This window comes from Rana temporaria, chromosome 13 (genome assembly GCF_905171775.1).
Source record: "Rana temporaria chromosome 13, aRanTem1.1, whole genome shotgun sequence".
NCBI lineage: Eukaryota > Metazoa > Chordata > Amphibia > Anura > Ranidae > Rana > Rana temporaria.
The window spans coordinates 17,301,213-17,324,294 of record NC_053501.1 but is presented as its reverse complement, the minus strand read 5'-3'; the positions used below and the strand labels follow the sequence as shown (position 1 = coordinate 17,324,294).

The window sequence follows — 23,082 nt, the reverse complement described above, 5'->3', positions numbered from 1 at the left end:
TGCTATAGGTAACAGCAGTGCGATGACTGGTCGTCATGGTGACCACACTCAGCAGCACTCACTCAAACCACTAACACTGCTAAAGAGAGAAGCTTCTCCCACCTGGGCGTGCCTGATCGCATATGACCGCCAATCCTGCCGCCTAACCTCCTAGCTCCGCCCACCCTGGTGCTTGCGGGGCATGTCGGGAGTTGTAGTCATCGCCCCGCCTCCGTCAGGTCAGACTCCCGCCCCCCGCACTACGTTTCCCGGCACTCTCCGCGCTACCTTGCCTGTTCCTCAGCTGGGCGGCGGCAGCTTTGAGTTGCCATAGAGGCGTTATTGACAGTTATTGCAGGATGGAGGTGAGTGAGCACCTGGGGACACCGACTGAGAGAGGGGCCCCTGACTAATAACGGGGGGGCTGGAAACAAGAGGGGCTCCTGAGGAAATATAGGCTGTGAGAGGGGACAGTGAGGAGAGCCAGGGACTAATGGGGGGCCCAGGAGGGGGAGCTCTGACTGGAAGAGGGGGACACAGGAGGGCGAGCTCTGACTGGAAGAGGGGGACACAGGAGGGCGAGCTCTGACTGGAAGAGGGGGACACAGGAGGGCGAGCGCTGACTGGAAGAGGGGGACACAGGAGGGCGAGCGCTGACTGGAAGAGGGGGACACAGGAGGGCGAGCGCTGACTGGAAGAGGGGGGGACGCGTGGGGAGCAGCGCTGACTGGAATGTGCGGGGAGCAGCTCTGACTGGAAGAGGGAGATGTGCGGGGAGCAGTGCTGACTGGAAGAGGGGGAGCAGCGCTGACTGGAAGAGGGGGACGTGCGGGGAGCAGCGCTGACTGGAAGAGGGGGAGCAGCGCTGACTGGAAGAGGGGGACGTGCGGGGAGCAGCGCTGACTGGAAAAGGGGGAGCAGCGCTGACTGGAAGAGGGAGATGTGCGGGGAGCAGCGCTGACTGGAAGAGGGGGAGCAGCGCTGACTGGAAGAGCGGGACGTGCGGGGAGCAGCGCTGACTGGAAGAGCGGGACGTGCGGGGAGCAGCGCTGACTGGAAGAGGGGGAGCAGCGCTGACTGGAAGAGGAAGACGTGCGGGGAGCAGCGCTGACTGGAAGAGGGGGAGCAGCGCTGACTGGAAGAGGGGGACGTGCGGGGAGCAGCGCTGACTGGAAGAGGGGGAGCAGCGCTGACTGGAAGAGGGGGACGTGCGGGGAGCAGCGCTGACTGGAAGAGGGGGAGCAGCGCTGACTGGAAGAGGGGGACGTGCGGGGAGCAGCGCTGACTGGAAAAGGGGGAGCAGCGCTGACTGGAAGAGGGAGATGTGCGGGGAGCAGCGCTGACTGGAAGAGCGGGACGTGCGGGGAGCAGCGCTGACTGGAAGAGCGGGACGTGCGGGGAGCAGCGCTGACTGGAAGAGGGGGAGCAGCGCTGACTGGAAGAGGAAGACGTGCGGGGAGCAGCGCTGACTGGAAGAGGGGGAGCAGCGCTGACTGGAAGAGGGGGAGCAGCGCTGACTGGAAGAGGGGGAAGTGCGGGGAGCAGCGCTGACTGGAAGAGGGGGAGCAGCGCTGACTGGAAGAGGGGGACGTGCGGGGAGCAGCGCTGACTGGAAGAGGGGGACATGCGGGGAGCAGCGCTGACTGGAAGAGGGGGGGAAAAGCGCTGACTGGAAGAGGGGGGGGAAAAGCGCTGACTGGAAGAGGGGGACATGGAGGGGGAGTGCTGACTGGAAGAGCGGGACGTGCGGGGAGCAGCGCTGACTGGAAGAGCGGGACGTGCGGGGAGCAGCGCTGACTGGAAGAGGGGGACGTGCGGGGAGCAGCGCTGACTGGAAGAGGGGGACGTGCGGGGAGCAGCGCTGACTGGAAGAGGGGGACGTGCGGGGAGCAGCGCTGACTGGAAGAGGGGGACGTGCGGGGAGCAGCGCTGACTGGAAGAGGGGGACGTGCGGGGAGCAGCGCTGACTGGAAGAGGGGGGGGGGGGGCGCTGACTGGTAGAGGGGGACATGGGGGATATGGAGGGGGAGTGCTGACTGGAAGAGGGGGACGTGCGGGGAGCAGCGCTGACTGGAAGAAGGGGACATGGGGGATATGGAGGGGGAGTTCTGACTGGAAGAGGGGGACATGGAGGGGGAGTGCTGACTGGAAGAGCGGGACGTGCGGGGAGCAGCGCTGACTGGAAGAGCGGGACGTGCGGGGAGCAGCGCTGACTGGAAGAGGGGGACGTGCGGGGAGCAGCGCTGACTGGAAGAGGGGGACGTGCGGGGAGCAGCGCTGACTGGAAGAGGGGGACGTGCGGGGAGCAGCACTGACTGGAAGAGGGGGGGGGGGGGGCGCTGACTGGTAGAGGGGGACATGGGGGATATGGAGGGGGAGTGCTGACTGGAAGAGGGGGACGTGCGGGGAGCAGCGCTGACTGGAAGAAGGGGACATGGGGGATATGGAGGGGGAGTTCTGACTGGAAGAGGGGGACATGGAGGGTGGAGTGCTGACTGGAAGAGGGGGGCGGGGGGAGCAGCGCTGACTGGAAGAGGAGGATATGGAGGGGGAGTTCTGACTGGAAGAGGGGTATGGGGGAGCAGCACTGATTGGAAGAGGGGGTGCCGACTGGAAATAGGGGAATACAGAGGGGGGAGTGCTGACTTTAAGAGGGGGACATGGGGGACACAGAGGGGGAGCTCTGATTAAAACAGGGGGACAGGTGGGGAGCAGCACTGACTGGAAGAGGGGCATATGGAAGGGGGGACGTGTGCGGTCATTCTATAGGAGGATACAGACTGTCTCTCTGTGCGGTCATTCTATAGGAGGATACAGACTGTCTCTCTGTGTGCAGTCATTCTATAGGAGGATACAGACTGTCTCTCTGTGTGCAGTCATTCTATAGGAGGATACAGACTGTCTCTCTGTGTGCAGTCATTCTATAGGAGGATACAGACTGTCTCTCTGTGTGCAGTCATTCTATAGGAGGATACAGACTGTCTCTCTCTGTGTGCGGTCATTCTATAGGAGGATACAGACTGTCTCTCTGTGTGCGGTCATTCTATAGGAGGATACAGACTGTCTCTCTGTGTGCGGTCACTCTATAGGAGGATACAGACTGCCTCTCTGTGCGGTCACTCTATAGGAGGATACAGACTGTCTCTCTGTGCAGTCATTCTATAGGAGGATACAGACTGTCTCTCTGTGCGGTCACTCTATAGGAGGATACAGACTGTCTCTCTGTGCAGTCATTCTATAGGAGGATACAGACTGTCTCTCTGTGCGGTCATTCTATAGGAGGATACAGACTGTCTCTCTGTGCGGTCATTCTATAGGAGGATACAGACTGTCTCTCTGTGTGCAGTCATTCTATAGGAGGATACAGACTGTCTCTGTGTGCAGTCATTCTATAGGAGGATACAGACTGTCTCTCTGTGTGCAGTCATTCTATAGGAGGATACAGACTGTCTCTCTGTGTGCAGTCATTCTATAGGAGGATACAGACTGTCTCTCTGTGTGCAGTCATTCTATAGGAGGATACAGACTGTCTCTCTGTGTGCAGTCATTCTATAGGAGGATACAGACTGTCTCTGTGTGCAGTCATTCTATAGGAGGATACAGACTGTCTCTGTGTGCAGTCATTCTATAGGAGGATACAGACTGTCTCTGTGTGCGCTGTCATTCTATAGGAGAATACAGACTGTCTCTCTGTGCGGTCATTCTATAGGAGGATACAGACTGTCTCTCTCTGTGCGGTCATTCTATAGGAGGATACAGACTGTCTCTCTCTGTGCGGTCATTCTATAGGAGGATACAGACTGTCTCTCTGTGTGCGCTGTCATTCTATAGGAGGATACAGACTGTCTCTGTGTGCGGTCATTCTATAGGAGGATACAGACTGTCTCTCTGTGTGCGGTCATTCTATAGAAGGATACAGACTGTCTCTGTGTGCGGTCATTCTATAGGAGGATACAGACTGTCTCTCTCTGTGTGCGGTCATTCTATAGGAGAATACAGACTGTCTCTGTGTGCAGTCATTCTATAGGAGGATACAGACTGTCTCTCTCTGTGTGCGGTCATTCTATAGGAGAATACAGACTGTCTCTCTGTGTGCGGTCATTCTATAGGAGGATACAGACTGTCTCTCTGTGCGGTCATTCTATAGGAGGATACAGACTGTCTCTCTGTGTGCGCTGTCATTCTATAGGAGGATACAGACTGTCTCTCTGTGCGGTCATTCTATAGGAGAATACAGACTGTCTCTCTGTGCGGTCATTCTATAGGAGAATACAGACTGTCTCTCTGTGTGCGCTGTCATTCTATAGGAGGATACAGACTGTCTCTCTGTGTGCGCTGTCATTCTATAGGAGGATACAGACTGTCTCTCTCTGTGCGGTCATTCTATAGGAGAATACAGACTGTCTCTGTGTGTGGTCATTCTATAGGAGGATACAGACTGTCTCTGTGTGTGCGGTCATTCTATAGGAGGATACAGACTGTCTCTCTGTGTGCGGTCATTCTATAGGAGAATACAGACTGTCTCTGTGTGTGTGGTCATTCTATAGGAGGATACAGACTGTCTCTCTCTGTGTGCAGTCATTCTATAGGAGGATACAGACTGTCTCTGTGTGCGGTCATTCTATAGGAGGATACAGACTGTCTCTCTGTGTGCGGTCATTCTATAGGAGAATACAGACTGTCTCTGTGTGTGTGGTCATTCTATAGGAGGATACAGACTGTCTCTCTCTGTGTGCAGTCATTCTATAGGAGAATACAGACTGTCTCTCTGTGCGGTCATTCTATAGGAGAATACAGACTGTCTCTCTGTGTGCGCTGTCATTCTATAGGAGGATACAGACTGTCTCTCTGTGTGCGCTGTCATTCTATAGGAGGATACAGACTGTCTCTCTCTGTGCGGTCATTCTATAGGAGAATACAGACTGTCTCTGTGTGTGGTCATTCTATAGGAGAATACAGACTGTCTCTGTGTGTGTGGTCATTCTATAGGAGGATACAGACTGTCTCTCTCTGTGTGCAGTCATTCTATAGGAGGATACAGACTGTCTCTGTGTGCGGTCATTCTATAGGAGGATACAGACTGTCTCTCTGTGTGCGGTCATTCTATAGGAGGATACAGACTGTCTCTGTGTGCGGTCATTCTATAGGAGGATACAGACTGTCTCTCTGTGTGCAGTCATTCTATAGGAGGATACAGACTGTCTCTCTGTGTGCGGTCAGGAGGTGGAAGGTCTGTCATGATGTTTCTACAGATGGAGAGGAAGTGGAGGTTTCTTGTGTGTTGTGTGACAGGAAATGGCAGAGAGAAGTTGTGATCTGCAGCTGTGATGTGACCCTCCAGTAATGGATAAGATCTCCTATATATTACACCATATACACCGGTCATAGAGGATTCATGTGTCAGATTTAAGGGGGTTGTAAAGGTAAAAAATGCCTATACTTCTGTTAAATCAAGTTGCAAATCGCGCTGAAGTAACACGATTTCAAAGCCACCCTAGTGTCATTGTGATGTTTCTATGAGAAGAAAATTAAGACATCCCGGCTTTGCTGGTTGGGAGATGGGAATAATAACTTTCTTATTTTTTTTTTTTCCTCCTTCAGGAAACATTTATTATACGAGATAAAAATCTTGCTTCCCCCTAATCCGTTTCATGAGAATGAATATGGATAGAACACCTTTGAGAGATTCAGATATGTAAATTGTAATTTTATGTAACAATTTTTCTTTTCTGATTTTTCAAACACCTAAAAAAATAAAATAAAAAAATAATTGCCGGTATTTAGCGTTGCAAAATACATTCTATGTGATCAGTCCTCCATCTGTGGAGGTTTATCATCTACTCTGTGATTTAGGCCAGTTACACTATTCTGTGCTTGCAGCAGGTGCACACAGCAGCAGATTATTTGGCCTCGTACACACTGGGCATTAAGGCTACTTTCACACTGGGGCGTTTTTCAGGCCCTTTGGGCCAGATTCACATAGCCCGGGCGCAGCGTAACGTAACCGATTTAGGTTACACCGCCGCAAATTTTCTGACTAAGTGCCCGATCCACAAAGCACTTACCTGGAAATTTGCGGCGGTGTATCCTAAATCCGTCCGGCGCAAGGCGGGCCAATTCAAATGGGGCGAGTCCCATTTAAATTAGGCACGCACCCGCGCCGGACGTACTGCGCATGCTTCCGTCGCAAATTTCCCGACGTGCTTTGCGCAAAATTAAGACGCGCCGACGTTTTGTGAATCGCGACGGCTAAAAAAGACTTGCGCCGGGAAAAAGAAAAATTAAAAAAGAAAATCAAAAGCGACGCGGGAAAGACGGGTATAATTTTACATGGTGTAGTAAGTTTAAACTTTGTAAAAGGTGCCCTATCTTTGCGACGGCAAACTAACACTTGCGGCGACGTAACGACGGGAAAAAGCTTTGTGGATCGCCGTAACTGCTAATTTGCATACCCGACGCTGGTTTACGACGCAAACTCCCCCCAGCGGCGATGGCCGCGGTACTGCATCCTAAGATCCGACAGTGTAAAACTATTACACCTGTCGGATCTTAGGGATATCTATGCGTAACTGATTCTATGAATCAGTCGCATAGATAGAAACAGGGATACGACGGCGTATCAGCAGATACGCCGTCGTATCCCTTTTGTGAATCTGGCCCATTAGCGTTAAAAAAAAAAAAAAAAAAAGCGCCTGAAAGAAGCTGCATCTGCAATCCCAATGTGAAAGCCCCAAATGCTTTCACACTGAGGCGCTGCGCTGGCAGGGCGTCAAAAAAAGTCCTGCAAGCAGCTTCTTTGCAGCGCTTTAGGAGTGTTGAATACATTGCTCCTAAAGCTCCCTTCCCATTGAGGCGCTTTTTTGTTTTAACGCCAAAGCGCCTAAAAAATGCTCCAGTGTGAAAGGGGTCTTGGCGGCACTTTACCAGCGTTTTTCGGGTGCTGGCAGTGTGAAAGGGCTCTGAAAGCACTCAGGCTTTCACATTGGGATTGCATATGAGGCTTCTTTCAGGCGCTTTACAGGCTTTTTCTTAACGCCAAAGCGCCTGGAAAATGCCCTAGTGTGAAAGGGGTCTAAGGCTACATTCACACTGAAGCACTGGGTGTGTCGGTGCTGAAGTTCCGCTATTTTTAGCGGTTTCTTTACCGTTTTTTTTTTTTTTTGGCCACTAGCTTTGCTGTTTTAAACCCCGCTAGCGGCTGCAAAACTGGCGCTTTGCGGGCGTTTTGGAGGTGCTGCCCCATTGATTTCAATAGGCAGGGGCGCTGTAGGAGCGGTATATTCACCGCTCCTACAGTGCCTCAAAGATGCGGCTGGCATGACTTTTTTTATTTTTTTTTACCATCCTGCCAGCGCAACAATCCAGTGTGAAAGCCTGAGGGCTTTCACACTGGATATAAAGAAGCGGCTCTTTCAGGGTGCTTTGCAGTCGCTATTAAAAGCGCTTGCAAAGCGCCTCAGTGTTAAAGCAGTCTTAGTTCACACCTATGCGGCTGCACTTGATGCGTTTTTCAGGCAAATTTTGTGTTTTTAAGCCTGCGTTTTTTATGCATTTTGCGTTTTTACATTTTTTTTCTCTTTAACTGATTTCCGACCACCTGCGGCAGGTTGCCTCCCCTGGGCGAGCCGTTATTAACTCGCCGAGGGGAGGCAACCGAGATTGCGCGTGACAGAGCGATAACTGAGATCTGTGTGTGTGTGTGTAAACGCACAAATTCTGCTTCTGTCAGGGGAGAGGAGACAGATCGTGTGTTCCTCCTAAGTAGGAACAACAATCTGTCTCCTCCTCTAGTCAGTCACATTCCCCCCCCCCCCACAGTTAGAACACATCTAGGGAACACATTTAACCCCTTGATCGCCCCCTAGTGTTAACCCCTTGCCTGCCAGTGACATTTATACAGTAATTAGTGGCTATTTTATTAGCTCTGATCGCTGTATAAATGTCACTGGTCTAAAGAAAAAGTGTTAACTCATGTTGTAGCGATTTCTAAAAAAAAAAAAAAAAGATTCCTGCACTACTTTTTAACAATTTCATTGCAACTTGCATAGACTTCTGTTGAATGAAGTCAGGCGCTGCATTGAAATCGGCAGTGCTAATCGGCTTTGAAATCTCACTATAGTGTGAATGAGGGCTTAGTCTATTGAATCAAAAATGCACCAAAAAATGTAAAATAAAATCCCTTACTCTTTCCAAAAATGTAGCAAATGAAAAAAGCATAAATGTGAATGTGTCCTATAAAAAAAAAAAACATGTTAAATGGACTGTAGTGCATTTCTGCAAAAAGCAATTAAAAACGCATAGGTATAAACCAAGCCTCGATTTGACAGGCTGCTGGCAGCGGGACTGCTCATTGCATCTGTACCTTCAGCTGCAGCTACACCCTAGAGCAGCCCTCAAAAAATCCACTCACCTGCTCGCATTTTGCTAGTGGATTCTGAGGTCTGGCCAGGAAGGGCTGCCTGGGAGCCGGGGGGGGGCAAGCGAGCCATTAGCCTGTGTCAAATGGGAGTCCTTCTCCCAGTGATCACAGAGGCCGGAGGGGGAAGAGAGAGAGACGTCCAGGTGATCAGAGCGCAGCGTGGGGAACACAGTGATAACAGCTTTCATTTCAATAGTCGTGTTCCCCCCCCGCCGCTCTCTGTCAGATACAGCCCCGCCCCCTGGTCCCGGGACTTTGATTGACAGATCACCCGTCACTGGGATTGGACGGGTGATCTGTCTATCAAAGTTCCCTGGCCAGGGCTGTATATGACGTTGCGTGGCGGGAACACGGCTATAGAAATGAAAGCTGTTATCACTGTGTTCTCCCGCTGCACTTTGATCACCTGGGCGGCTCTCCTGTTGCTCTCCTCAGCTGCACAGGTAGGCTGCAAGGTGGGCACAAGGCTGCATGGTGGACACACGCAGCCTGCATTGGTGGGCATGGATACAGTTGTTGTTAATATTTATTTTAATAACTTAATTCTGCATAATACATTTGAGTGTCATTTTATAAGAGCGTGTTTAGGGGCGGGCTGGGTGGGACAACTGGTGGCGAGTAACCCTTGAGGCCTGGCTAGTAGCTCAGGACTTGAAATTTTGAGCCCTGCCCTAGAGCCTCATGCACTTGGGGCCTTATGCAGCTTGTTTTATCAGAATAACTTTTTATATGAATCTGAACACAGATTTATTTCTTCTATGGGTACAGCTGGGTGAAGATTAAGCGGAGGTTCACCCTAAAAAACAAGTTTCTACCATGCCATCTAGCATACTAGCGTGAGCTACAGTATGCCTTTATTTTTATTTATTTTTTGCGCCGTACTCTCAGTTTAATCCATTAGTTTCGTTTCAGACTCACCGCGGGGAGTAGGCGTTCCTATGAAGAGGGGAACATGATTGACGGCCGGCTATGGCGCGTCACGCTTCCCGAAAATAGCCGGAGTAGGACTTGACTCTTCACGGCGCCTGCGCACAGACTAGGAGCTGACTGCGCAGGCGCCGTGAAGAGCCAAGTCCTATTTCAGGCCGTTTTATAGCCGGCCGTCAATCATGTTCCCCTCTTCATAGGAATGCCTACTCCCCGCGGGGAGTCTGAAACTTAACTAATGGATTAAACTGTGAGTATGGCGCAAAAAATAAAAATAAAGGCATACTGTAGCTCACGCTAGTATGCTGGATGGCATGGTAGAAACTTATTTTTTTTTTTTTTTTTTTTTTTTAGGGTGAACCGCCGCTATAATAAATCTGTGCTGCATTCAGATTCATAGGAATAAAAGTTATAAAAGCCACACCTGAGGTCCTATCATTGATGCTAATGTTTACATGCATACAGCACCTACGTTTTCTATTGGAGTACAATGACCGCTGCATCCTATCAATGGAGGGTGCTAGGTAGCAATAAACTCCCATGTCCTAGCAACACAGGACACTAGGCGACAATGGGCGATATAGAGGATCTTTGCAAGTTGAAAGAGGAGAGATTGTTATCATCAACTGAAAAGATAATGACTGGTCTTGGTAAGCTTTAGAACAGATGGATATCTCGCTGCCTGGTCATTCATTCTCATTGAGATGTTGCACCCTTTAGGGACAGTTCACACTAGACTAGGTGCAAATCCGCACTGAATCAAAATCGCAACCTGTTCATGTGAAGTGATTGCGGATTGTATGTTACCGACACCCCGCAATCAGTTTGCAAAACATGGCATGATTTCCATCTTGGATATGGGAGCCGGCTGTGGCCTCCTGAGGAACCACAGCTGGATCTCCACCCCACATGCTGGTGCTCACGCAGCACTTTGTGAATGGTCTGCAGTAGAGCTGCACGATTAATCGCCAAGAATCGTTATCGCGATCTTTTTCCCGTTGCGATTCTTGACACAGGGTTTCACGATCTTTGACATGAAAATAATTTTCTCTCTGCTCTCAGCCAAAAGTCAAAATCTGGGCAATCTGCCAAGTCTGGGCAGCCTGCCAAGTTTTGAAAACATTCTTTATCAGTTGAAAGTTAAGTCTAAACATTGTATCACATTGACTTTTACATCAAAGGAATAAACTTCTGTATGTAAATTAGGAACGTTTAACCACTTAAACACCAAACCTTTTTTCTGACCGCTCTTTTCAAGTTAAAATCATTATTTTATTTTTGCTAGGAAATTTCTTAGAACCCCCAAACATTATATAATTTTTTAGTAGAGACCCTAGAGAATAAAATGGCGGTTGTTGCAATATTTTATGTTGCACTGTATTTGCGCAGCAGTCTTTTTAAATGCAATTATTTTGAAAAAAATTACTTTAATGAATTAAAAAAAAAAAATAGCCAGTAAAGTTAGCCCATTTTTTTTTTTTTTTTTTTTTTTTTGTATAAATGTAAAAGATTTTACGCCGTGAGAATCGCAAGAGAATCGTGATCTTCATTCTAAACAAAAAAATCGTGATTCTCATTTTGGCCAGAATCATGCATCTCTAGTCTGCAGCCCCTGGAACATGTGACTTGTTGCGGGAGTGGAGGATATGTCAATCTTTGCCTAGGTGAAGATTGCAGAGGTTGGAGCAGGTACTGATAAAAATCACTCCAAAAAAAAAAACTGTAATGCCGCGTACACACGATCATTTTTCGGCATTTAGAAAAAACGTTGATTTTCTTCCAACTTCATCATTAAAACGACGTTACCCACAAACCATCGTTTTAAAAAAAAAGCTCTAGCAAAGTGCTGTGACGTACAACACGTACGACGGCACTATAAAGGGGAAGTTCCATGTGGATGACGCCACCCTTGGGGCTGTTTTAGCTGATTTCCTGTTAGTAAAAGGCGATTTGCGCTTTTCTGTCTGTTACAGCGTGATGAATGTGCTTACTCCATTACGAATGGTAGTTATACCAGAACGAGTGCTCCCGTCTCATAACTTGCTTCTGAGCATGCGCGGGTTTTTAACGTCGTTTTAGCCCACACACGATAATTTTTTTACAACCCGAAAAACGACATTGTTTAAAACGTCGTTAAAAATGCAGCATGTTCGAAAAAAAAGTTTTGTCGTTTTTTCAGAACCCGAAAAATGATGTGAAGCCCACACACGATCATTTTAAATGACATTTTTTAAAAACAAGGTTTTTAAAAAATGTCCATTAAGATATGGGAATGAGCCCTCAATCGGCTCCCTCTTTAGATACATTTTCAGAATGCTGTTTCTGGGTCCTAAATTGTTTATTTTGCCTCTTAGCAAATCTATAGATCTTGTGATTGTTGTTGGCCATCGTCCAATCTGTCCATGAAAGAATCTGGTTGTGTGAGGGCTGTGTGACCTGTTCCTGTTTTCGGGTGTGTTGGCCTCATGTGATGTAGCTGGGAGCTCAGCCCTGGGGACGGGCTCTATGTGTTCCTGGGAGCGTTGGGTCCCTGGCAACTATCTTACTAGCACAATGATCCTGGAAACTGTGACAGGCCTGCATGTGTACTAGAAGCCGAGGCTGAGCTGTTTGTGGCTTTTATGTAAGAGGTGCGATCTCCTGTGATAGAGAAAAGAAGAAAAAGAAATGTAAAAGTCAGTGAAGACATAAGACATTTAAAAAAGCCTTCTACAAATTGGGAAGCTGTAATGGGAGGGGGGTTCCGCTTTAATGGTTTCGTAAGTGTCCCATTCAGAGTTCTATATGGATTTAAAGAGTTTGTAAACCGCTGGGTGCTTTCTATTTTATTTTATTTTCAGACCTGCAAGGTAAAGCCATAATGTGCTAGTATCCCATACTGGCACATTATGTGAACTTACCTGAAAACGAAGCAATGTCATCGATGGAGGCTGCTTTCATCTTCCAGCTGAGCTGTTTGTGGCTTTTATGTAAGAGGTGCGATCTCCTGTGATAGAGAAAAGAAGAAAAAGAAATGTAAAAGTCAGTGAAGACATAAGACATTTAAAAAAGCCTTCTACAAATTGGGAAGCTGTAATGGGGGGGGGGGGGGGGGGGGAATAAAAATAGATCTAAAAGAACAAAAAACGGTTTATTTATTTTTAACCGATTTGGACTGGAGAGGTGTGTTTTTTTTCCTTTTGTTTTGGTTACAGTGGAGACTGGAAAGGGATTGGAACACCTGTCAGATCTTTATTGCTGTCTGTGCCCCCTGTCAGAGAAATTCACCCTTCTCTATTTGTCCTGGGATAGAGATATATATTACACACACTATATTACCAAAAGTATTGGGGCAGATGAACTTTAAAGTGGATGTAAACCCGAATATTTTTTTTTTTTTTTTTGCTGTCACAATATAGAGTATTAGATTTCCTATCATTTGTGCCCAGTCTTACCACAATGAGTTTATCCAGCTCTGAGCAATCCTCTTTTCTTTTTTCAGTGAAATAAACAAACAAACAGAACTTTTGTCTGTTCTTCCCCCTTGCTGTGAGTGACAGGTTATTTACATATCTCATGCACTAGCTTAAGACAGGCATTATTTTTTTCATTTCCACCCCCACTCCTTTTCTGAAGTCATGTGGTTACTTTTCTAGATTTTGACTGGATGTTGGTGATGATGGGTAGGGAGTCTACTGACATCACGACTCCAGACAACAGACCCACCCACAGAGTTTTTCTGTTCTTATAACAGACAGAGGGGAGACATTTGACAAGTAAGGATACATGCAGGAGGCATCTATATCCTTATAGATCAGCACTATGGCAGGAGTTTAAAATGGATGAGAGTGGCTTTACATCCACTTTAATGGCATCCCAGTCTTAGTCTGTAAAGTTCAACATTGAGTTGGCCCCGCCCTTTGCAGCTATAACAGCTTCAACTCTTCTAGGAAGGCCGTCCACAAGGTTTAGGAGTGTGTCTATGGGAATGTTTGACCATTCTTCCAGAAGCGCATTTGTGAGGTCAGGCACTGATGTGAACGAGAAGACCTGGCTCACAGTCTCCGCTCTAATTTATCCCAAAGGTGTTCTATGGGGTTGAGGTCAGGACTCTGTGCAGGCCAGTCAAGTTCCTTCTACCCAAACTCACTTATCCATGTCTTTATGGACCTTGCTTTGTGCACTGGTAAAAGAGGAGTTCCCTTCACTTGAACTAAGTGGCCAAGCCCAAACCCCGGGGAAAAAAAAAGCTTCACCATAATCCCCTCCACCAAATGATTTGGTCAAACATTCCCATAGACACTCCTAAACCTTGTGGACAGCCTTCCCAGAAGAGTTGAAGCTATATGGCTACTTTCACACTGAGGGCTTTCACACTGGAGTGGTGTGCTGGCAGGATGGTAAAAAAAGTCCTGCTAGCCACATCTTTTGAGGCGCTGTATACCCCGCTCCTAAAGTGCCCCGCCCATTGAAATCAACCGCCTACTGCAGCGGCACGTTGTGGGCGGTTTGAACCCTTTTCGGCCGCTAGCGCTGCAAAAAATGAAGGTAAAGCACTGCTAAAAATAGCGGAGCTTTACCGCCAACGCCTCAGCGTGAAAACGGCTCTATATCTGCAAAGGGTGGGCCAACTCAATATTGAAACCTACAGACTAATGCTGGCCATACACTATAAGAAAAATCGGCCGGAATTCGATAATTTAGACAGTTTGTTTTTCGGACAGTTAATGGGCACAGAAATTTTCTGCCGAATGAACGATAAATTGAAAGGTCCACCGACCGATTTATCAGTCATTAGATAATGGCACTATCGTTTGCGCTCACAGCTGAATGTTCGTTTTTCGAAAATGAGTTTGGTTGATTTTTCGTATAGTGTATGGCCAGCATAAGATTGGGATGCCATTAGTTACACTCTTACAATAGGGATACTATGGTGACCTGGGGGGTCCCCCTAGGGATTCCCTTAATTTGCAGAGATTTCCTTCCACTTCCTGTTTTGGCTATGGGGCAGGAAATAAAGTAAAATTTCCCCAAGGGGACGCAGATGGCAAAAAGTACCAGAGTTTGTATTGCTGTCTGTGCCCCAGTAAAGATTCACCACAAGATTATCATTTTTTCAAACTAGGGCTGCAGCTAACGATTATTTTCATAATCGATTAGTTGGCCGATTATTCTTTCGATTAATCGTATAATAGCCTTCCTGGGGAACAGGTGCTCCGCGGACTAGGCCGAAGCCGCGGGCTCGCCTAAAACATCCTGCCTGCCGCGATCCTGGGAAAAGGCCAGGATCGCGGCAGGCAGGATGTTTTAGGCGAGACTTCGGCCTAGTCCGCGGAGCGCCGGTCCTATGGAACAAAAGTTTTTTTTTTTGCCCACCTTCCAAGCCAAGACCCCACTCGCCAGGACGCTATTTCTAGTCGCCATGGCGACCGGGATTTGTCGAGCCCTGATTTACAGTAGCGATTTGCTTTTTTGTACTATAAAGGGCTAATTTTATTTTTTTAACCGCATTATGTTACTGGCCGATTAATCGATTATGAAAATTGTAATAGATTAATTTCATAATCGATAATAGTTGACGATTAATCGATTCGTTGTTTCGGTCCTATTTCAAACCCACGTTTCAGTGTGAGTTTGAGGACGATTTGAAAGATATCTGTGCGGGTTTATGCACAAATGTCTATTGAAATCGCCTCTGAAGTCACCAAAGTTAGTGCAGGATCTTGGAGCGAACGTTCAGAAAGTGAAAATTTTGAAGCAAAATTCTACAGGTTTATGGCCAGCTTCAGAACTGCCTGGCTTCTGGGCTCTGAATGCTCTGCAGCTGAATGGATGTTTTTTTTGGTTCCAAACGATAGAGAATGTAAGAAATGTTTTCTAATCCTGCTAAATGTGTTTTTTCTAAAATAAAATTTTTGGTGAATTCTGCAGGTTCTCGATTGATTGACTGCAATGAATGATGAAGTCACAGCTATAAAAGCTGACAGGACAGTGCCATACCCGCAGCTTGAGGATCAGTTCTGCAGCCCTAGAAGTAAGTGGCAGCCTGCTGGGTATATTAGGGGGCAGCTAACACCCAACACTAAATCTGTAGTGTTGGAGTAAGACCGATCATACACGGTTCAAATCTCATCCGGTTCAGCAGAAACCGGGTGAAATGTACCAAGTTGTTTACTCAACTTGGGTGTAACCAACCTGCTGGATTCACTTGTGATTATCGCTAGTGGCTGCTATAATCGCTAGCAATAATCGCTTCTCCCGTCTGCCCCTGCCCCCCCCCCCCGTTGGGAGCAGACAATTGCTCAGCAGGAGGGATTTCCCTATCGGCACTGTGTGTTGATGGGGGAATTGTGCAAAATTGCAGGAAAGAAATTGGAACTGTCTATGAATGCGCCTAAGACCCCTTTCAAATCTGATTTGCCCAGCCGGGGACCTGTCTAAGGTTGGTCGTCCAAGTGAATAAACTAGCTGTTTACACCTGACCAGCACCTTGGATTCCAATCCCCCTTCCCCTTTTTTCTTTTTAGTGGATGAGATTGGCGGTAGACAGATGGAAAAGTCTGTTTACACCCACCGGTCTATAGGGATACACGGCCCATCTGATCAGATCTGCTTGAAAAACTCACAGGCAGACCTGATCAAATTGCCCACTTATAGGGGACCTAAAGCATTGGGGTATCCAGTTTGAATCTTGGCCTGGACACTGTTGCATGGAGTTTTCATGTTCCTCCAGGTACTTCAGTTTCCTCCCACACTCCAAAGACCTGCTGCTAAGACAGTTACAGGGCTCCTGTTCTAAATTTGCCCTAGTAAGTGCAAGTAAACCTATAAGACAGGAACCCTAGATTGTAAATTCCTCCAGGGAAGGGACAGATGAGATTGTAGTGTTTAAAGCACTGCATAAATTGTTAACTCTATAAATGCCTGTAGAATTAATAATAACTTTTAAAAGGTCAACTTTTTTTTTTTTTCCTCCCCTGTAGTTCAGCTTTAATTACTAATAATCCTTAAAAGACATATGGACTTTGGAAAAAGCAAACATTAAGGCCTCATTCACACAGACAGACTCCGTCGCTACGGAGTCCGCCTGCTCCTGTCAGCTCATCGGGAGATCTGTCCGCAGATCTCCGCTGAGCCGACGGATGACAAGCTCCTCTCTGCTCTGCTGAGCGGGGAGGGGCTTGTCAGGCACAGCTGTCCTCCTATGGAGCGATCTGATGAAAACGGACAGCAGGCTCAGGTTCTCAGCAGATTGCTAAGAGACTGAGCCAGGTGGCACATGGTTGGGATCTTTTCAGAGCCTGGGCAGGCACAGCGATTGTAGCCAATAGCAGGCTTTAGCAGAATGAACTACACTTTTGTGATCCATAGAAGTATTGCCCAAAAAGCTTTGGCTATACTTCTACTTTAAAGCGGAGTTCCACCCAAAAGTTGAATTTCCGCTTAATCCACTCCTCACCCCCTTACATGCCACATTGGCATGTAATTTCCACCCAGGGGCCGCTAAGGCGATACGTCATATCGCCTTTTGGCGGCCCCTCCCTGTAGGCGATCGCCTGGGACACGTGCAGTGAGTGCCCGGCCGTGAAGCCGAAAGTTGTCACGGCCGGGTGCCCACAGTTAGGATGGAGGCGTCGGCAGAGAGGGGGGGGGGGGGACAGTAGCAGGGCTCCGTGCGTCGCTGGACAGTGGAGCAGGTAAATATATGCTTATTAAAAGCCAGCAGCTATGCTTTTTTGTAGCTGCTGACTTTTAATAAACATCCAAAAAGGCTGGAACTCCGCTTTAAGGGCCGGTTCACACTGTGCGATGTCCGAGCTCGGATGTGATTTACACCGCACTGCAGTGCAAATTGCATGCGATCTCTCTGCAATGCGATTTCAGCCATAGAGATCGTATGGTTGAATTCACATCACATTCGGACCAAACTCGCACAGGACCCTTTTTTGGTCCGCAACAGAATCGGATCGTATGGGTGTATCAGGTTTTTTATTTTAACAATTTTCTATTTTGTGTGTGTGTGTGTGTGTGTTTTTGTTTTAGCAGTCGTATTGGGGGTCTAAACAGACCCCTGACTTCTCCCCTTTGAGTCAGGGAAAGGGACTGAGGACACAGATTCCTCAGCTCCACCGAAGAAGAATAAACAAAGACTGTGGCTCCTCTCCAACGCAGTTTACAATGCGCAGTTATGAATGGACAGAGTCAGTAATCACATGACTCTGTGCATTCAGAAAAGGAAGAGGCTGGTAAATGACAGCTTTACCAGCTCCTTCCTCCGCTCTCCATCCTGACAGATCTGTGACGGGGGGACCGGAGGAGGACACAGGACAGTTGGGGGTGATCGGTGCAGTGATGGGGGGAGTTACAAGCACCGATCTCCCTGTATAGATTTTAATAGAGCAGCTGAAAGCTGGGGGGGGGGGGGGGAGAGGAGGAGAAGTGGTTGTCAGCTGCTTTTTGGAAACCTATACAGGGAGATCAGTGCTTGTAACTGCCCTCACCAATCATCCCTGACTGCCCAGGTATTGTGTCAAGCATTGGAGCATTTGCACGTGTACAAGTACTTGTGCAAATGCTCGGTATCGCCACAGATCCTAGTATCCGTATCGGTGCAACCCTAGTATCCTCTCCCCACTCCCCTCTAAAAGGTGCCCCATGTGGCAGGGAGCGAGGGTGGCGAACAATCGAAGCTTCCACTTTTTTCTGGAACTCTGCTTTAACCCTAAAAATCACCCGATACACCCCCCCCCCCCATGACCTGTAGTTAAAAACAAAAATAAAATAAAAAATGTATATACGTTGTTTTTGCCTATTTTCAGCCTGCTCTGGTCTGGTTACGTGATCCCCTGTGTTCAGCCAGGTGCACCTGCAGGGAAGAGGCTCGAGCCCTTGATGATGGCTAAGAAAGCCTGGAATGATCATGTCACCCATGGGCCCCGCTATGGCCCATCTTGTTGGCTCCCTCATCCGACTGGCTGGCACAGGGGAACCGGATCACATGAGTAGACCGAAATGGCCCTAAAATGGGTAAGTACAGTATATACATCTTTTTTACGTAGGTAAGTCCGCATTGGGACTCTCTCCTGCAACTCTTCTAGCATGAGAAAGCAGTGTTAAAAACATGCCTAAAGTCGTGTTTTTTTTTTTTTCCCTTGTTCAGTTGTTCTGGAATTGTTCTGGAATTCATATATTTCCTTGGCCATAATGTTTACTTATCCTGCCATTTGAAGTGAGCGCCCAAGTGTTAAACGCGTTTAGGTGCAACGTCTGTGTTTATTATTATTTTTATTTTCCTGCCTGTAAATGCATGTGTGCATGGACATGTAGGTTAACATAGAGGGAGTATAGAGGCAAGTAAAATGCCTTTTAACCACTTAAGGACCTATTTTTTATTTATTTTTTATTTATTTTTTTACAACAGTAAAGTTTGCCCAATTTTTTTTTATATTTTGAACGATGTTCTGCTGAGTAAATTGATACCCAACATGTATTTCTTGTGAAAAAAAATTGATACCCAACATGTCACGCTTCAAAATTGCGCCTGCTCGTGGAATGGCGACAAACTTTCACCCTTACAAATCTCCATAGATGACGTTTAAAAAATTCTACAGGTTGCATGTTTTGAGTTACAGAGGAGGTCTAGCGCTAGAATTATTGCTCTCATTCTAACGACTGCGGTGATACCTCACATGTGTGGTGTTTGAACACCGTTTTCATATGCGGGCACTGCTCACGTATGCATTTTCTTCTGTTATTTTCACACAAAAATGTACACTTTTATTCCTATTAGAAGGAATGTAAACATCCCTAGTAATAGGAAAAAAGCACGACAGGACATCCTAAATATGAGATCTGGGGGTCAAAAAGACCTCATCTCATATTTACACTAAAATGCAATTAAAAAAATAATAAATTAATTTAAAAAAAAAGATCTATGGACGGAAGTGAAGTTTTGGCATCGCTTTCGCCCTGCAATGGTATGGAGCTGGGTGGGGGCCATCTTCCCTTCATTCAGCTCCATGCCACAGACGGAACAGGATCTGATCACCTCTGCCGGTGGCTCCAGTAGGCGGTGGAGGGCACCGGAGTGCGGCGGAAGCCCATCTCCCGCCGCAATAAAAGTGATCTTGCGGTGAATCCGCCGCAGAGACCACTTTTATCTAAAAGCGGACCGCCCACTGAAGACGAAGAAACCTGGGTTATGGCAGCTGGCTGCTACCATAAAAACGATATTCCTCTTCAAAGTGCCGCTGTATAATGACGGTGGGCAGTCTACAAGTGGCTAAAAGAGGCTTTTTTTTTTTTTTTTTTTTTTTAACGCCTAAGGGGAGATTTGCTAAAACTGGTGCACACAGAATCTGGTTGTGTTGGGGGGGGGGGGGGGGGGGGGGGTTTAAACAATCACATGGAAATTCAGAGAAATTGTTCAGCACTATTCAATAGTCCCATTATGCACTCGATTTTATTTGAAAAACCTGAGGAATTCCTTTCATGCCAATGTTTCCAATTCACCATTCTATTTGGGATGCGCATTACAATAAGTACGATTTATTCCTGAACGAAAACCACATTGTTACTATTTTGTTTATTTGAGAAAACATTTCTGTGCCTCCTTAAACGATTATCATTTTGATCCCATTACCATTTAGGAAGTTTATCAAATGTTCTAAAAACTGTTTGGCCCGGATTCACGTAGAATCGCGTATCTGTGTGCGGGCGTAAAGTATCCTATTTACGTTAAGCCTCCGCAACTTTGACAGGCAAGTGCCGTATTCTCAGACCAAAGTTGCGGCGGCGTAGCGTAAATAGGCCGGCGTAAGCCCGCCTAATTCAAATGTGGAAGATGTGGGCGTGTGTTATGTAAATTTTATGTGACCCCACGTAAATTACGCTTTTAACGAAAGGCGCATGCGCCGTCCGTGAAAGTATCCCAGTGCGCATGCTCCAAATTAACCCGCAAGAAGCCAATGCTTTCAACGTGAACGTAAATGACGCCCAGCCCTATTCACGAACGACTTACGCAAACGACGTAAAACGTGAAAAATTCGATGCTGGCCCAACGTCCATACCTAACATTGGTATGCCTCATATAGCAGGGGTAACTTTACGCCGGGAAAAGCCTAACGTAAACGGCGTATCTGTACTACGTCGGCCGGGCGTACGTTCGTGAATTGGCGTATCTAGCTGATTTACATATTTCTAGGCGTAAATCAGCGTACACGCCTCTAGCGGCCAGCGTAAATATGCAGTTAAGATACGACGGCGTAAGAGACTTACGCCGGTCGGATCTTATACAAATCTATGCGTAACTGATTCTAAGAATCAGGCGCATAGATACGACGGCTCGGACAGAGTTACGACGGCGTATCTCGTACGTGAATCCGGGCATATGTGTTTAAAAAAAAAAATACGGTAATAATTGTTCGGCTTGGGTCTTGCAGATCCTGCAGTTCCTCATCTGCTGCCTAGGGGGCAGTGCAGGACTATGTTGTGCCTCCTACCTTCTGTGATAAACTTTGGTGGGGATGCATCTTCCTCGCTCCCTGCTTTTTCTATTAAGCAGTATTTTATTGGCTGACAGCCGTCCTCTCCGCAGGGTGCCGCCAGCTCCCCAGCTGCTGACTGATGGTTATGAGGCTATTAATGAACGCCATTCCTCAGCACTGGGAAACGAACAAGCATTTCAGTGTACCCCCCCGAAGTGACTTTTTGTACGTTACTCTCAGTGCTAGTTGTACCCCAGCATCTCCCTGCAATACGGGGGTCACCCTGCAGCCGGCTAGCCATGCCCTGCCTATTATCCTTTATTGACAGTACATCTCTGCGATAGACGGGAGCTGCGGGGAATTCTCAGGGCTCAGTCTAATGATATTTATTGTATTATCAAAGTGTTTATTATGGTGAGCGATCGTTTCCTCTCTGCCACTCGGCTGGAAAGTAATCTTCTGTTCTCTTGTTCAAGAGACAGCAGCGTGGGAGAGCGGGGACATCAGTGTGCACAACAGTAACGGCATTACAGGTGACAGTTTAATAGAGATGTCACAGTGTGTAGCCAGCGGTGTGTAATATATGATCTGACAAGGGATATGGCGCTTTTCATCCTCCGCTCACCTTGCTCTATTCTTCTGCAGACAATGCTAGTGTGTGTGTATGTTCCCGCTTTGCATCACTGTATAGGCCTTTCCCATTGGTTAGTCTTGTGTGCGGAATACATTTGGATCACTGATATTCATCAATAAGCCCTGCGGTGCATTTTCTCCCATGAATGTGATGCATGTACTATCTGTATTTGGATTATGGCCGTTGCAGGGCCAGGAGTTTGGGGGTAGGGTGACTATTTATTATTTTATTTTTTCCAGCTATGATTATTGTCAGGCTGAAACATCACATTGTATGTTCTGTAAGAACTGATGAGCTCACATTTGTTCTATGAGAACAACTTTTCTCTAAGTATAATATAACATGGCAGTGACGCAAAGACAAATTGGATTGGAATAAATGCTTATAGAGCGATGAAAGCGAGTTGTGAAACTCGCGTCTAAGCGCTTACCAACAAGCTGGGGGTATCCAGTTCCCAGGAGCAAAAAGAAGAAACTAGGACATCTAAGTAAAAGAGGGGAACAAGCAAGAAGTAAACAAAAATATAAAAAGAAGAGAGGGGAGGGGGGCAGGACACAAAAAGCCTATCCCTACCCCCTGACCATGGACCGCAGCCTGGGATTAAGGCAGCGTCCTGCTAAGAGCTTGGATGGCCAAGTGTCTATCTGTAGGCTTGTGAAAAAATCAGTGGCCCGAATTCAGAAAGAATTGCGCTCTATTTGCGGAGGCGCAGGGCAACGATTTTGCCCTGCGCCCCGCAAATATTTTGCGCTTCCCTCGATTCACGGAGCAGTAGCTCCGTAAATTGCGAGGGCGCGCCGGCAAAATTGCCCGGTGTAAGCGCGCGCAATGTAAATGATCCCGCCGGGGGCGGGAATCATTTAAATTAGGCGCGCTCCCGCGCCGAGCGTAGAGCGCATGCTTCGTTGGGAAACTTTCCCGACGTGCATTGCGGCAAATGACGTCGCAAGGACGTCATTTGCTTCAAAGTGAACGTGAATGGCGTCCAGCACCATTCACGATTCACTTACGCAAACGTCGTAAAATTCGAACGTCGCGACGCGGGAACGCCGGGTATAGTTTAGCATTGGCTGCCCCTGCTATTTGAAGGGGCAGCCTTACGCTAAACACGCCGTACGGAAACGACGTATCTTGCGTACGCAGGGGGCGCGCAACATTGTGAATCGGCGTAAGTATGCAATTTGCATACTATACGCTGACCACAATGGGAACGCCCCCTAGCGGTCATCGCAAGAATGCAGCCTAAAATCTGCGTGGCATAAGAGCCTTATGCCACGCATATTTTAGGCTGCAGTCGGCGTAACGAGTTCTCTGAATCAGGAGAACTCGTTACGCCGGCGCAAGTCAGCAATTGCGCTGCGTAACTATGGTTACGCAGGCGCAATTGCTTACTGAATCTGGGCCAGTGTTTTCAAGCCCTTTACGAAAGGCCATCAAGGAGGAGGATGCTCGGAGCTGATGACAAATTATAACCTATTAACCAGGTCTAAATGCATTGTGCCCTTAGACTGTGTCAATCCAAACCAAAAGTGCACTGTGCTAAAAAAAAAACTGTAATTAGAGATCCATACATACAAAGACACCAAAACAAATACATTCAGAAATAAAGTTCTGATTAATAAAATGAAATGACCCAGGGAAAAAGTATTGAACACATG

The 23,082-nt window shown here is 47.4% G+C and overlaps 1 protein-coding gene across 1 annotated transcript in view; it reads left to right on the top strand.

Annotated features, from left to right (window-relative positions):
• Window positions 1-247: 247 nt before the first annotated feature.
• The window catches only part of CEP128 (centrosomal protein 128), a 256,542-nt gene continuing 233,707 nt past the window's right edge, over window positions 248-23,082 (top strand). Inside the window, exons 1-2 of the mRNA XM_040333200.1 lie at window positions 248-344; window positions 15,236-15,338. The gene's annotated coding sequence lies outside the window, so the exon portion shown is untranslated. The remainder of the gene's footprint in view (window positions 345-15,235; window positions 15,339-23,082) is intronic.